The sequence below is a fragment of the Chiloscyllium plagiosum genome, unplaced genomic scaffold (assembly GCF_037043375.1).
Source record: "Chiloscyllium plagiosum isolate Xiang-an unplaced genomic scaffold, Cpla_swu_hap1 HiC_scaffold_12, whole genome shotgun sequence".
Lineage (NCBI taxonomy): Eukaryota > Metazoa > Chordata > Chondrichthyes > Orectolobiformes > Hemiscylliidae > Chiloscyllium > Chiloscyllium plagiosum.
The window spans coordinates 9,428,705-9,443,386 of NW_028270150.1; the positions used below are offsets into that span (position 1 = coordinate 9,428,705).

Sequence of the window (14,682 nt, forward strand, 5' to 3'; positions counted from 1 at the left end):
TTTAGAGAGATGGAAGCCCCTCAGAACTACAGTGTCTAATTTGAAAGTTTAAGATTAAAAACATGCCACTTAGCAAATAGCTTGGATCAAACATAATGCGCTGTGATAAGGGGAACAGAATACATTACAGGAGTGGAGGACAGAGTCAGGATTGCTCGTCTTCTCACAAAATGGGTGAAAGCGAGCTTGCAGCTTTCTGATTTGAGTTCCCCTCTCTGAGCCCTGTCACCAACTCTACATAGTCCAGAACTAGAGGGGTCACAGTCTAAGAATAATGGTGAGCCATTCAGGACTGAAATGAGGAAGAATGTCTTCACTCAGAGAGCTGTGAACCTGGGGAATTCCCTCCCACATGAAGCCAGTTCATTAGATAGATTCAAGAGGGAGCTGGACGTGACCCTTTGAGCTAAAGGGATCAAAGGTCACGGACAGGGAATAGGATACTGAGATTGCACGATTAGCTATGATCATCTTGATTGGTGGTGCAGGTTTGAATGGCTTATTGCACCTATTTACTATGTTTCCATGTTTCTATATGAGGAGACGGTCATTTGTTCCAGTAGGGCAGCCTCCGTGCTCCTGTGACTGTGGATGTTGAGAGGGCAGGAGTACTGTCTGGACCAAATGCTGGCAAATGGGATTGGGATGTCTGGACTAGTTGGACCGAAGGGTCTGTTTCTGGCTGTATGACTCAATGACACCACATGTACTAAGCGTGAGTCAGGCTAAAGAGCAGCAGCAAGACATTGCATTTAGATAGGAACATAGTAACAGGAGCTGGCCACTCAGCATCTTCAGCCTGACCCATGGCTGATAGAACACTTCAATACCTTTTACCCTCCCGCCCCATCTCCATAACCCTACACACCCTGGTAATGAGAAATCTATCAATCTTAACTGAGCCTCAACTGCCCTCTGTAGCAGAGAAATCCAAAGGTTTGAGCTGCTGAATAAAATCATTTCACCTCATTTCAGACCTATGTGGATACTGCTTATTTTTAAATGGTACTCCATGCTTTTAGATGCCCTGACCAGGACAAACATCTTCCTGCATCGATGCTGTCTATTGTTTCAGATGATCTCTAAGTTTCAAGCAGCATTAAGTTATAAACGTAAAAAAAAGGAGCATAGGTAGGGCATTCAGACATGGTATCCGATATGATTTTCGAGTGATATACTTTTATCCCAATCTTCTGCCCCATCCAGCACTGTCTAGCCTGTTGGGTTATGGATTCTTAGTTACAGATTATATTCAAGTCTGGATTCAAAGGGTATCAAATGTGGAGATTGAGAAGGAATACAAGAGTTAAGAACACAGTAAGCCAGGGAAAACAAGGCAATGAATACATGACGGATCCTGGGAAGCATTAAGGATCAGAAAGGCCTTGGTGTGCATGTCCACAGGTCACTTAACATCAGATTAGATTAGATTACTTACAGTGTGGAAATAGGCCCTTCGGCCCAACAAGTCCATACCGACCCGCTGAAGCGCAACGCACCCAGACCCATTCCCCTACATTTACCCCCTTTACCTAACACTACGGGCAATTTAGCATAGCCAATTTACCTAACCTGCACATTTTTTGGATTGTGGGAGGAAACCCCACGCAGACACAGGGAGAATGTGCAAACTCCACACAGAGAGTTGCCTGAGGCGGGAATTGAACCCGGGTCTCTGGCGCTGTGAGGCAACAGTGCTAACCACTTTGCCACCGTGCCGCCCACTCTGCAGGGGGCAGAGGAGATTTACCAGGATGTTGCCTGGGCTGGAGAGTTTCAGTGATGGAGAGATTGGACAGAGTGGGGCCGTTTTCCTTAGAGCAGAGGAGGTTGACAGGGATATGACTGAGATGGATAAAAGTGTGAGGGGGATTGACAGGGTAGACAGGAAGTAGTATTTCTCTTTGGTGGAGGGATCAATGACCAGGAACACAGATTTAAGGGAAGGGGCAGAAGGAGATGTGAGGAACAAATGCTTTCACCCAGAGGGTGATGGGAATTTGGAACTTACTACCTGTAAGGGTGGGAGAGGCAGAAACACTCAGAACATTGAAGAGGTATTTCGACGTGCACTAGATATGCTAAGGTGCATAGGGCTATGAGCCAAGTGCTGGAAATAGGGTTAGAATAGTTAGGGGGTTGTTTCTGATTGATGCAACATGATGGGCCTTTATCTCTGTTGTAAATCTCTATGAATGCCATTCCACCACACCCCAAATTCTTACCCTCATCCGCATGTCTGACACCCACCTCATTCTCCAACCTGAGGAAACAGCCTCTCAGCATCTTCCTTCCTTCAACCTCAAGATGTTTTACATTTCAATAAGATCTCTCCCTCTCTTCGAAACACCATTCCACCCCATCCAATCTCCCCTCAGAAATCCCCTCTTACCTCCGGTGCCCTTGTGACATATTCTGTAAGCTAAGTTTACCTTTTCTTCAGTAACTACATTTAAACTACGATGAAAATCAGGACATCATACAGTGCACCACTGTTAATGTTAACAACAAAAAACCTGAACCGACTTCGACCGAGGAGCGAAGAGTTAATGTGGCTATATTTCCACATAAGGTGTCCGTAACTGAGACAGATATGAGCAAGAGAAGTTGGTGGTTAACCAAGTGAGCCCAGGTGGTCCCCAGCAGCACACCAACATCATCAAGAACCAGTTCTGCTATTTATGAAAACTTGGAGCAGATCTCGCAACTGAGTTTGAATTCCACCAGACAGCGTGGTGGGATTTGAGCCCATATTCCCAAAGCATTACTCTGGGTTCTGGATTTCTAGCCTAAACACATTCCCTCTCCACCGTCAATGCAGAGAGGAAGTGGTGGGGAACACGTTGTAGGAGTGGGCTGCTCTGCACCTTAAACTCAGCTATGACCCACACAGATCACTTTCTGGGCAAAGTGACAAGGATTGACCCAGTCCAGGCAAGTCCAGGCAGGTGGTGCATCCAGGACACAGGTCGAGAGGGAGACGGTGAGAGTAAATAAACCTGGTGGGAACTTAAAGTCTGTTCGCAACTGAGGTTTCTGCAACCCTTGAAACAGTTAGACAAGACTCCCACGATAAAAATGGTAACCTTAGTAAACTGTTAATAACATACCTAGACAAAATGTCTCCCTTGTGTGTACAGCAATTTGCTTGAAATTTAAACCGTAGTGGCCTGAGAAACAGGCCAGAGGCTTTATATTCCTCTTATTGCTTTACCTTAGGGGTTAGTAAGGGGGGGGTGGGGGAAGGAAGCTTCATTACGGAGGAGGCTGCCAGAACACAGTCTCTGCTCTCTTTTTTGTTTTAGTTTTCTGTTAATATTTTTCATCATGAACTGAGTACCAAGGTGATATAATATCCCTCCCCTCTCACGAAAGGCATCCTACGATTTCATCACTCAGAGGCGATGGTAAGAGAACACTATTTCTGTGATTCAGTGGGTTGGTGAGAAAATGTTCCCAGGAAGTGGGCTGATTCTGGCCAGGCAATATCCATCACTGAGTTTACCCTGGACCTGAGGATATTTCAGAGAAGCCAAACAGCTGAACCCATCATGGTTTTTGGATGATATATACTGACACAGGCATCTCCAACAAATGGCACAAAATCATGACACTGGGACACTTAGCACTCTCTCACAGCACACTGTCCAACAGTGCAGTACTGACCCTCTGACAGTACAGCGCTCCCTAAGCACGGACTCCTTTCAATGTGGCACTCCCTCAGTACTGACTCTCTGACAGTATGGCACTCACTCAGCACTGACCCTCCGACAGTGAGGCACTCCCTCAGTAAATGACCCTCTGACAGTGCAGCACTCCCTCAGCATGGACTCCTTTGAGTGTGGCACTCCTGTAGTAACTGGATTGTTGATTCACATTAGACAGAGGGTCTGAAAATTGTTGCTCCTTCAGAAACTATACCTTTTCTGTTGTAATTTGTAGTCACGTGTCCCCTCCCAGCTCTGCACATCTCATTACATTTTGATGTGCATGTGCACTCCTGTGTGTTTGTATGCTGTTTCCCCTTGGCCACTTTCTCCAACCTACAACGTATTTGATTATTTCCTAATTACCTGTAATAACACCATTTCTAGCAGGCAATCTCTCTCTGCGATCTGAAGTCTCACAGAGCTGAGAAGGAATTTGTTAATATAAACAGCTCCGGACTGCAGGCAATGACAATAACGATAATAACGCTTTGGATGTAACATGGCCTAGGGCTACTGAACTCTGTGAGAGGAGAGCGAGAGATAGAGAATGAGTACAAAAAAACAATATTACTGGACTCTCATGGTCTCATTCCATGCCTGTCAAAAGTGGCTTCCCGAAACAATGCTACTGATTTGCTGCACCGTCGTATCGCCAAGTCATTGGCAAAAAGAAATGGCTTTAATATATTTTGTTGAGTGCCTGGGTCAGTCAGGGATTACTTTTATCTCCTGAGATAGTTTGAATGCTGACATCATAGGTTAAGCCATTTTAAGTTCGATGTGCTTTACTGTGTTCAGACTGCAAACTGCTGGGAGGCTGCAACAAAAGCTGATTGTAACAAATTCTAATTCCCACATTCATCCACCAACCTCCCCCTTTCTTCACTCCCACCCTCTCCATTACCAGTCTCTCCCCTCCACCAAATCCAACAATATCAGTTTCCCTACACACAGGAGGAAATCGTACAGCTAGACAGTAAGGGAACAGAGACACCACTCACATTACATCTTTACTGCATGCAGCTGTTAGGGACATTTCACCTTTGGTCGCTTTTTTTTGATTTCAACAAACAGAATGCCAGTCAAGGTCAGTCCTTGCTATGTTAACAATTATCAGGAGTCGGGGCAAATTTTAGGCAGTTTACATTCTGCTCTTGAGATTTCTCTCTCTTTGTTTTACCACAGTGAGCTGGGCCTCAAAGTTGAAATCTTCAGATTTCAGAACTGATGATACCTAGTGGACTTTGAGGTGAGCTATTGATAGTAGACCTGATCCATCTGCAAGACCAGCTAACACTTTACCTCTGTAATATCACCCAATATAAACAGTGTTTCTGTTGCATTAATAAAAGGAGCAATGCAAGTTCAAATTGTTGTCCTGTGACTTCTAATCCAGACCAGATTACTGCTACGAACTCCATCCCACCTCCAAACTCTCATCTTCCAAACACTTGACCTCATGCAAAACTCTGCTGCCTCATTCCGTAACTCACACCAGGTTCTGTACAAACATCACTTCCTGCACTCACTGACTGACACTGGCCCCAGGTCAAGCAATGGCTCAATTTTAACCCTTCCATTCTTGTTTTCCAATCCACCCATGGACTCAAGCCTCTCTTCCCAATCTCCTGCTGTCCTCTGAGATAACTGCTTTCATCCAGTTTTTGTCCCTTGGATATTCCCCACTCCCTTCACCCCAACACTGGCAGTCACGCCTTCAATTATCTGTCACCCTGGGAATCTTATCTAAATCTCGCCATCACTCTCTCTCTTTCTCTCTCTCTCTTTAATATAAGACCATAAGACATAAGAGCAGAAGTAAGGCCATTCGGCCCATCGAGTCCACTCTGCCATTCAATCATGGCTGATGGGCATTTCAACTCCACTTACCCGCATTCTCCCTGTACATGCTCCACAAAATGTTTCTAATCTCAACCAGATATGTTGTCGTATCTTACTTGCTGAGCAAGGGAAGGCTCTGCTGTACTACTGCTGGATTATTAATCCAGGCACCCAGCTCACATTCTGGGGATCCTGGGTTTGAATCCTGCCATGTCAGATGGTGGAATTTGAATTCAACAAAAAAAATCTGGATTTAAGTATCTAATGATGACCATGAATTGATTGTTGGGGGAAAACACCTCTGGTTCATTAATGGCAGATAAGGAAGGAATCTGCCATCCTTACCTGGTCTGGCCTACATGTGACTCCAGACCAACAGCAATGTGGTTGACTCTTAACTACCCTCTGGGCAATAAATGCTGGCCAAACCAATGATGCCCTCATCCAGTGAATAAGCAGAGAAAAAAGTATTACCGAGGGAGGCCAGCAATTTTTGCCCATCCTTAATTTACCCTTGAAATCTGCGGCAGTTCAGAGATGGCCACATCTCTGTGTGTGCTTGCAGTCACATGCAGAGCAAACCAGTTAAGGGTGGCAGATTTCTCTCCCGAAAGGGTATCTGTGAATCTGATGGTGTTATACAATAGTCAACAGTAGCTCAATGGGCAGTATCACTGAGACCATCTTTCAATTTCAAATTTGATGAACTGAACTTCAAATTCCACCAGCTTCCACAGTGGGGATTTGAACTTAAGTCCCCAGATCATTAGCCTCATTCCTGATGAAGGGCTCCTGCCGGAAACGTCGATTCTCCTGCTCCTCGAATGCTGCCTGACCTGCTGTGCTTTTTCAGCACCACTCTAATCTTGACTCCCCAGATCACTAAGGAGAAAGTGAGGTCTGCAGATGCTGGAGATCAGAGCTGAAAATGTGTTGCTGGAAAAGCGCAGCAGGTCAGGCAGCATCCAGGGAACAGGAGAATTGACGTTTCGGGCATAAGCCCGAAGAAGGGCTTCCTGCAGAACGGCTTATGCCCGAAACGTCGATTCTCCTGTTCCCTGGATGCTGCCTGACCTGCTGCGCTTTTCCAGCAACACATTTTCAGCTCCCCAGATCATTACCCTGGGGCTCCGCTCAAATTGCCCAGTGAAATCTCCCCTTCGCAATCATCCCTTCCACCATATTGCTTGAAGGATAAATATCAACGTGGTAGCTCAGTGGCTAGCACTGTTGCCTCACAGCTCCAGGGACCCGGGTTCGATTCGCGCCTCGGGTGACTATCTGCGTGGAGTTTACATGTTCTCCCTGTGTCATTGTGGGTTTCCTCCGGGTGCTCCAGTTTCCTCCCACAGTCTAAAGACATGCAGGTTAGGTGAATTGGCCATGCTAAATTGCCCATAGTGCTCAGGGATGTGTAGGTTAGGTGCATTAGTCACGGATAAATATAGCGTAGGAGAATGGGTTGGGTAGGGTTGGTGTGGACTTGTTAGCCCGAAGGGGCTGTTACCACACTGTAGGGATTCTAATCTATTCTAACCGACATCAGTGGAAAGAGTTCCCTTGGTCTAATTTCATCCGAAATACTGCGCAGCCCAGCTCTCCATCAGTACCACAGTAGGAAAGCCTGTGTAGATTCTGTACTCAAGTCTCCACAGTGGAGCTTGAACACACAATCTTCTGGAGGCAGAAATCCAATCGGGTGGCTAATGGGGCTGGTATTCCCTGTGACAGATGTGAAAGACAGGAATATTTTCTTCCTCCTCAGCTGGTATCTGAAATGAGATGGCACGGAACCCAGTCTTACATTCCTCTCTGACACTTTCCGCCAAACATCAGAAGGCCTGGCTGTTGAAAGAGTGGCTGGGCCAGGTCAGATCCAGGTGGTCATTGCCAAAGACATACTTTTACTCCAACAGCATGACCTTATTCGCTTCAGTCTAGCTGAGGTTAGTTGGGCCTGTGTCACGAGTTCTGGTTCTAACACATCCCCATTGTTTTCCAAGGGTACACTAAACCCCTGCTCCTGTCTGCCCCACGCGGCAGATCTGAATCAACCCTCAACCACTTTTCCACAGTAGATGGTGAGCCCCATGTCCTGGGTCAATATTTACCCTTCAACCAGCACCACTTATGTGGAGGTGCCAGTGTTGGACTAGGGTGGACAAAGTCAGAAATCACATGACACCAGGATCTAGTCCAACAGGTTTGTTTGGAATCTGAAGCCCTCTGAGAGCTGCCCCTTTGTCAGGTGAAGTCTGATGAAGGGGGAGCGCTCCGAAAGCTTGTGATTTCAAATAAACCTGTTTGGACTAGATCCTGGTGTTGTGTGATTTCGGACAATATCACTCAGACAAAGGATGGACTGGTCACTTTACTCATCCCTTTTGTTTCTGTGGGATCCTTCTGTGTACAACTCAGCTGGTGCATTTCCCATATTGCAGCAGTGACAAAACGTCTTCAGCTGTGGATCGCTCGGGCATGTGCTCAGGTCACAATGGCACAATATCAATGCACATGTTTCCTCCTTCTGTACGGGTCTAACAAGGCCATAAGCAACAGACCTTTCAGCCCAGCGAGTCTGTTCTGCTGTTCAATCGGATCATGGCTGAGCCCTGACATTCCTCATCGCCAATTCCCTGCTCTTCCCCCCCCACCAATCCTTGATTCCCCGACTGATCAAGAATCAATCTCAGCCTTCAGTATACACAAGGGCTCTGTCCCCACAGCTCTCTGAGGCAAGGAATTCCGAAGACTCACAACCCTATGAGAGAAGAAATTCCTCCTCATCTCAGTCGTAAACTGGTGCCCTTTTATTCTGAGACTATGCCCTTTGGTCCTAGACTCTCCCATGAGGGGAAACATCCTCTCAGCATTGACCCTGTCAAGCCCCTTAAGGATCCTCTACATTTCAATGAGGTCACCTCTCATTCTTCTAAACTCCAGCGAGTAGAGTCCCAACCTGTTTAACCTTTGCTCATGAAGCAATTAGATTAGATTAGATTCCCTACAGTGTGGAAACAGGCCCTTCGGCCCAATCAGTCCACACTGACCCTCTGAAGAGTAGCCCACCCAGACCCATTTCCCTCTGACTAATGCACTTCACACGATGGGCAATTTAGCATGGCCAATTCACCTAACCTGCACATCTTTGGACTGTGGGAGGAAACCCACGCAGACACAGGGAGATTGTGCAAACTCCACAGAGACACTTGTCCAAAGCTGAACCTGGAACCTCAGTGCTGTGAGGCAGCAGTGCTAACCACTGAGCCACTGTGCCGCCCCATTGTTGGGGATCATCCGAGTGAACTTTGTCTGAACTGCCTCCAACAAAATAATATCCTTTCTGAAATAATGGACCAAAACTGCTCACAGTACTCCAGATGTGGTCTCATCAGCAGCTTGTGGGAGTGGCAGAGTCAGAATCATTGGTGACCTTTAAGCGGCAATTGGATAGGTACATGGATGGGTGCTTAAGCTAGGACAAATGTTCAGCACAACATCGTGGGCCGAAGGGCCTGTTCTGTGCTGTATTGTTCTATGTTCTTTCTATGTTTTGTACAGTTGCACTTCACTACAGTTGATATCCCAACCCCCTTGAAATAAAGGCCAACATTCCATTAAACCTTCCTGATTTCCTGTTGCAACTGTGTGCTCACCTTTTGTGTTTCGTGAACTAGTCACCCCCCAATCCCCTTGTGTTGTAGCTTTCTCCTGGTTGTCTCCATTTAAACAATACTCTGTTGTGTTGTTTAGATTAGATTAGATTACTTACAGTGTGGAAACAGGCCCTTCGGCCCAACAAGTCAACACCGACCTGCTGAAGCGCAACCCACCCAGACCCATTCCCCTACATTTAACCCTTCACCTAACACTACTGGCAATTCAGCCAGGCCAATTCACCTAACCTGCACATTTTTGGATTGTGGGAGGAAACCAGAGCACCCGGAGGACCGTGCAAACTCCACACAGAGAGTCGCCCTCCCAAAATAAAAACGTTCACGTTTTCTTCCATTTTCCATCTTTTTGCCCACTTATTTATGCTATCAATCTCTCTCTGTAAACTGTTTATATCCCTAACCTTTCCACCTATTTCTGTGATCGCAGAGGCTGACCCACACAAAGTGCCTGACTCTGATGTGTTTCCACAGTTCTCTTAGCAATGAGAACAACAATCACCAAGAAATAGCCTTCCTTGAAGTTTTATCAGTAACTATGACAATTTGTGTTTTCTTTTCATGTTGCAAAAATGTCCCAATGTATTTCACAGGAACGATATGGAGCCAGGTAAAGTCATATCACAATAAAGCAAAGAACTGCAGACACTGGAAATCTGAAACCAAAACACAGATTATGCCAGACCTTCTGAGTTTCTCCAGCACTTTCTGGTTTTGTGGAGATGTTAGGACAGTGAGCCCATGTCAGTTAAACAAGTATTAGGGCAGGTAACCAAACACTCAGGCAAGGATAGGGTTAACCGACCACCTTCAAAACAAAAATAGAGAGGGGTGGGGAGAGAAATGAGGTGTCAGGAGAGAATTCCTGGGTCTTCGTAGTGAGGTTGCTGAATTAGAGGGAGTTATGAAAGACAGGGTGAAGCCAGAGAATCTAGGATGTCCCGGAGGGATACGGGACTGGAGCAGATTAGAGAGACAGGGACAGATGAGGTCACGAGGGGACTGAAAAACAAGGCCGAGAATGTTAACATAGCAAAGTCCCAGTAAATGGCTGGGGAAGAGAATTCATTGACAGAGCCTGAGCTATGACTGAGTAAACCTGACAGGAAGCCCCACTGACTGCAGAGGCTCCACGCGGGGAGTCATTATCAAGATGGCTGAGCGTGTCATTGGCTGTTCTGAAAGGGCTTCCCAAAATTTCAGGAGATGGAGTGCTCTCGGATAAAAGGTCAGGGTTTAGATCTGAAATTCATCGGGAATTTTCTGTGCGTGTCTATGGCTGCGGGGCAGTGAACTGCATAAACAGACTTTAAGGCCCTGCTGGCCAGATCATCAAGAGATGTGACATAGAGTAGAAATCTCACACTGCTGTTCAAATGTGACCATTGACCATTACGTCCTGACAACTGCAGTGAGCTGGTCCTTGGTCACGTTCAGGTTTATCAGAAAACATTGGGGATATCCCTCAGGTCCACCAATATCTCGGACAGAGGAAGGCCATTGTTAAACGGCTGCCTGTCAGTTGTGTCGTAATGAACAACACTTTCTTGCGTCTCGTTCACTGGAGGGCATGGTTTCAAGTTCGACTGCAGTCAAAGAGACTCCAACACAAGATCGAGGATGACATTCGAACTCCTGTCACTCATGGAGTGCTGCACTGTCGACGTGGTGTTTTACAGATCAGGCATTAAACTGAGACCCAGACTACCCTCAGTCATGACCAATACTGATCCCCTGACTAATACACTACGGTGGATTATTGTCAAAGTGAGGAGGCTGATTGTGGGGGATCCTGCTGTGCACAAACCCACCAGCGTGTTCCCTATAACAGTGACTGAAATTTTACAAATAATTTTCAGCTTATGGAGTGATTTGCAGTACCCCAAAGCTGTGAGTCACAGGATTACGTCAGTACCAGAAGGGGCCATTTGGCCCATTAAGTCTGCACTGACTCTCCAAAACAGCAATTCACCTCATGCCATTCTCCATCTATTCCATTCACCGCCATCCCCCCCACCGTCATGCACAATGGCCATTTACAGATAGCAGTCTAAAGTCCTTTTGGACCGTCAATTGGAAAATCCCTTCACCACGTTGTCAGGCAGTGCATTACCAACCCTAACCACTTGCTGCATGAAAAAGGTCTTCCTCATGAAACGTTTGCTCATGTTATCAATGATTTAAAATCTTCAAACTCTCATTCTTGAACAATCATGAGTTGGAACAATTTCTCCCATTTGCTTGATCCTGAGTCTTCATGATTGAGAATACATCATTTCATTTGTTTACAAAGTGTGAGTGTCACTGGCTGGGCCAGCATTTATTGCCCATCCCTAGTTGCTCCTTGAGAAGGTGTTGGCCAGTCACATTGTTGAGCCACTGCAGTTCTTGTACTGTAGGGACACCCATAGAGCAGTTAGGGAGGGAGTTTCAGGATTGAGATTTGGCGGCAGTGAAGGAAGGCCGATAAATTTCCAAGATTGGATTGGGGGATGATTCAAATGGGAAGTTGTTGGTGGCGGTATTCCATGTATCTGCTGTCCTGGCCATTCTGGGTGGTAGAGGTTTTGGATGGTGCTGTTGAAGGTAACTTGATGAGTTGCTGCAGTGCATCTAGCAGATGGTACACATTGCTGCAGGTATGCTTGAGTAGTGAAGGGAGTGAACGTTCAAGATAATGGATAATGGACAATCAACTGGGCTGCTTTGTTGTGGATGGTGCCAAGTTTCTTCAGTGTTGTTGGGGCTTAACTCATCCAGGCAAGTGGGGAGTATCCCATCACTCTCCTGACTTGTATCTTGTAGATGGTGGACAGGAGGTGAGTTATCTGCTCGGGAATTGAAATCCACTGGCCTGGATTTGCTGCCACACGGCAGAACGGCTGAGCTTTAGTTCAAGAATTTGGTCAAATGAGAGTCACAGTGCTCGGTTCACCACAGCTCGAGTTACTTCGCTCTCGCCATCTCCTTCTCCTTGCCTGATTAAACTATTCAACCAGTCTCTGATGAGTCTGTCTCTCTCGCATGGGAGAGGTGGAAATGCTCACCACTGCCGGAATATTCTGGCGTTCTTGGCCATTTTGTTTGAAAGGAACTGGGCCCACATACTGTGGCACGTCCCCGTTATCATCATAGACAGGGACCGGGGGAGGTGGGTGGGCGGGAGCGAAAGGAAAGCAAACTGCCTGCTCTGTGGGTAGGGGGTCTAGGATTTGATGGTGGACGGGGTGATGGAGAGGAGGGAACTTCTTTTTGCTGTGGACTGTCACAGAAGTCACTCAACCAAGCCAAGCCTGGACCCAAAGTTCAGATAGTGGGACATCCAGCAGCACAGGGAGAAAATCAATGGTCTTCTGTGCTTTGCAAAAGGTAAGGACCAACATCTTCTCCCTGTTCCCTCAACTCACAGGGCCACCAGTCTCTCGAGCTCTGCCACTGCAAACACCTCTCACCAAGGCTACATCGCTCATTGTTGCGTCGTGACCACTCAATGACACTCAATCCACTGCATCCCTCCTAACTCGCTGCTCTCTGCATTTCTCACCCACTCGTTACCACCTGTCCTCCTCCTAACTCGCCACTGGCTGCTCTTCTGCCCACTTCCATCGCACTCAATCCCTCCCTTTGGTTCACTGCAGGAAAGATTGGCCAACTCCTGAGACTGATATCTCCGCAGCTACCTGTAATCCCCACAAAAACTACAGGACTAATCATAGCCCAGTCTGCAAGGACACGATCTCGGACTCTGGAATGGTTGGTGGGTAACCTCCTGGAATGGAATTGGATGAACACTTTGACTGTGACAGTGCCCCCTTTAGACAGTAGTTCCCCCCCCCCCTCCTTCACACCACGAAGGACTGCTCCTTTTAGCCAATCATTGCTTGAAGTACATTTGCAGTGCATTTGCATGTCTACCCAAGTTGACCACTCTGTGCTCTCCTCCATCACAAGCTGCCCATCTTGTACGCCTGACAACAGTACAGGGGCTGGTACCCTCAAATGGCTATCCTGTGTGCTCAGAGAGTCCGTGCTGAGGTCGGTGAGTGTGAGCTGAGCAAGTAAATGTGAAATAGACAAAGACTGTTCATCTCAGCCTCCAAGGAAGTGCAAAGGGAGTAAGTAATAAGAACATCTTGTTTGGACCCAGGGTGTGTATTGCAAAGCTGGTCGGGAATCAGAAAGGAAGCCCCTGAGTCAGATGCCTGTAAGTGGAGTGAACGTCAAGTGTGAGGGAGCCAATAAAAGAGAAAATTAAGCCTACGAAACCACAGACACAAAAGCATGCCCATTCTACAAAATGCAGAAACAATTGTCTTTTGTTTCGAAGGCCAGCTGTTTGGCCCTCTTAAACAGATATCTTGTCTCCGCCTCTGACTGAGAGCTCCCTAAACTTCTATATTCACACCTGCTTAATCCCGTTCTCACAGACACAGCCTGTGGGCCAACAAAGATAAATGAACCGAGCTCAAGAGTTTGGTGGGGGGGGGGGAAGCGAGGCGAGGCGAGTGGAGAACCGAGGGGGTGGAAGGGTCAAAGTGCCAGTGGATCTTATTAACCGCATCAGTCACCACCACGGTCACCTCTCGGGGTCACCTCGGTCCCAAAACGAGCTTGTGCAAAAGGAATCTCAAATAAATGGCAAGCTTTTACACTCATCGGAGCTAAGAAAGTAAAAGAAAATCTCGCATCTAGCTGGCCTTTTAGATCATCCCAAAACGCTTTATCAATCAAGGACCACTTTCAAAATGTTGACATGTCACAGCTAACACATGCACAGTAAGATCCCATAACCAGCGTTGATGACTAGACCCTCTGACTTTGAGAGATGCTGCTTTGGGGCTAAGTATTAACCCAGAATACAGGGATGGACATCCACATGGATCCTAACGTACACAGACGGATATTCCAGAGTAATGCTGGGAAGTTCTTGCTCACACTGGAAGAGATCATCAGACAAAGTGAAACTCTGAAAGAACCTGTCATTGCAACAAAATGACAATCGAAGAGTAGTATCCTCACCACCAAAGAAGTTATTCCTGAAGTTTCGGCTTCATTACTGATAAACTCCAACTGCTTAACTGTTTCCCGTCTCATCAAAACCAAACCGGTTTTAAATTTACTCTTTAAATTGCTTACGATTAAAGGGGAGATTAAATTCCAGGGCTGTGAGAAGGTGAGATCATTCACTTCTGAGAAGTTACTCACTCTTAGCTGCACACTGTGGTTTACAATAAGTCTTGTGTTGAAAGATTTACGGATTCTGGTTAAATATCTCACCACTCACTCACAGCTAGCCGATTAATGACCATTCACAACTATTAGTTAGCAGTCATGATTTGGAGATGCCGGTGTTGGACTGGGGTGTACAAAGTTAAAAATCACACAACACCAGGTTATAGTCCAACAGGTTTAATTGGAAGCACACTAGCTTTTGGAGTGACGCTCCTTCAACAGGT

At 46.6% G+C, this 14,682-nt stretch overlaps 1 protein-coding gene across 6 annotated transcripts in view; it reads right to left on the reverse strand.

Moving 5' to 3' along the window:
* Positions 1-14,682, reverse strand: part of robo2 (roundabout, axon guidance receptor, homolog 2 (Drosophila)) — a 1,751,833-nt gene that overhangs the window by 543,548 nt on the left and 1,193,603 nt on the right. The gene's annotated exons all lie outside the window — the stretch shown is intronic.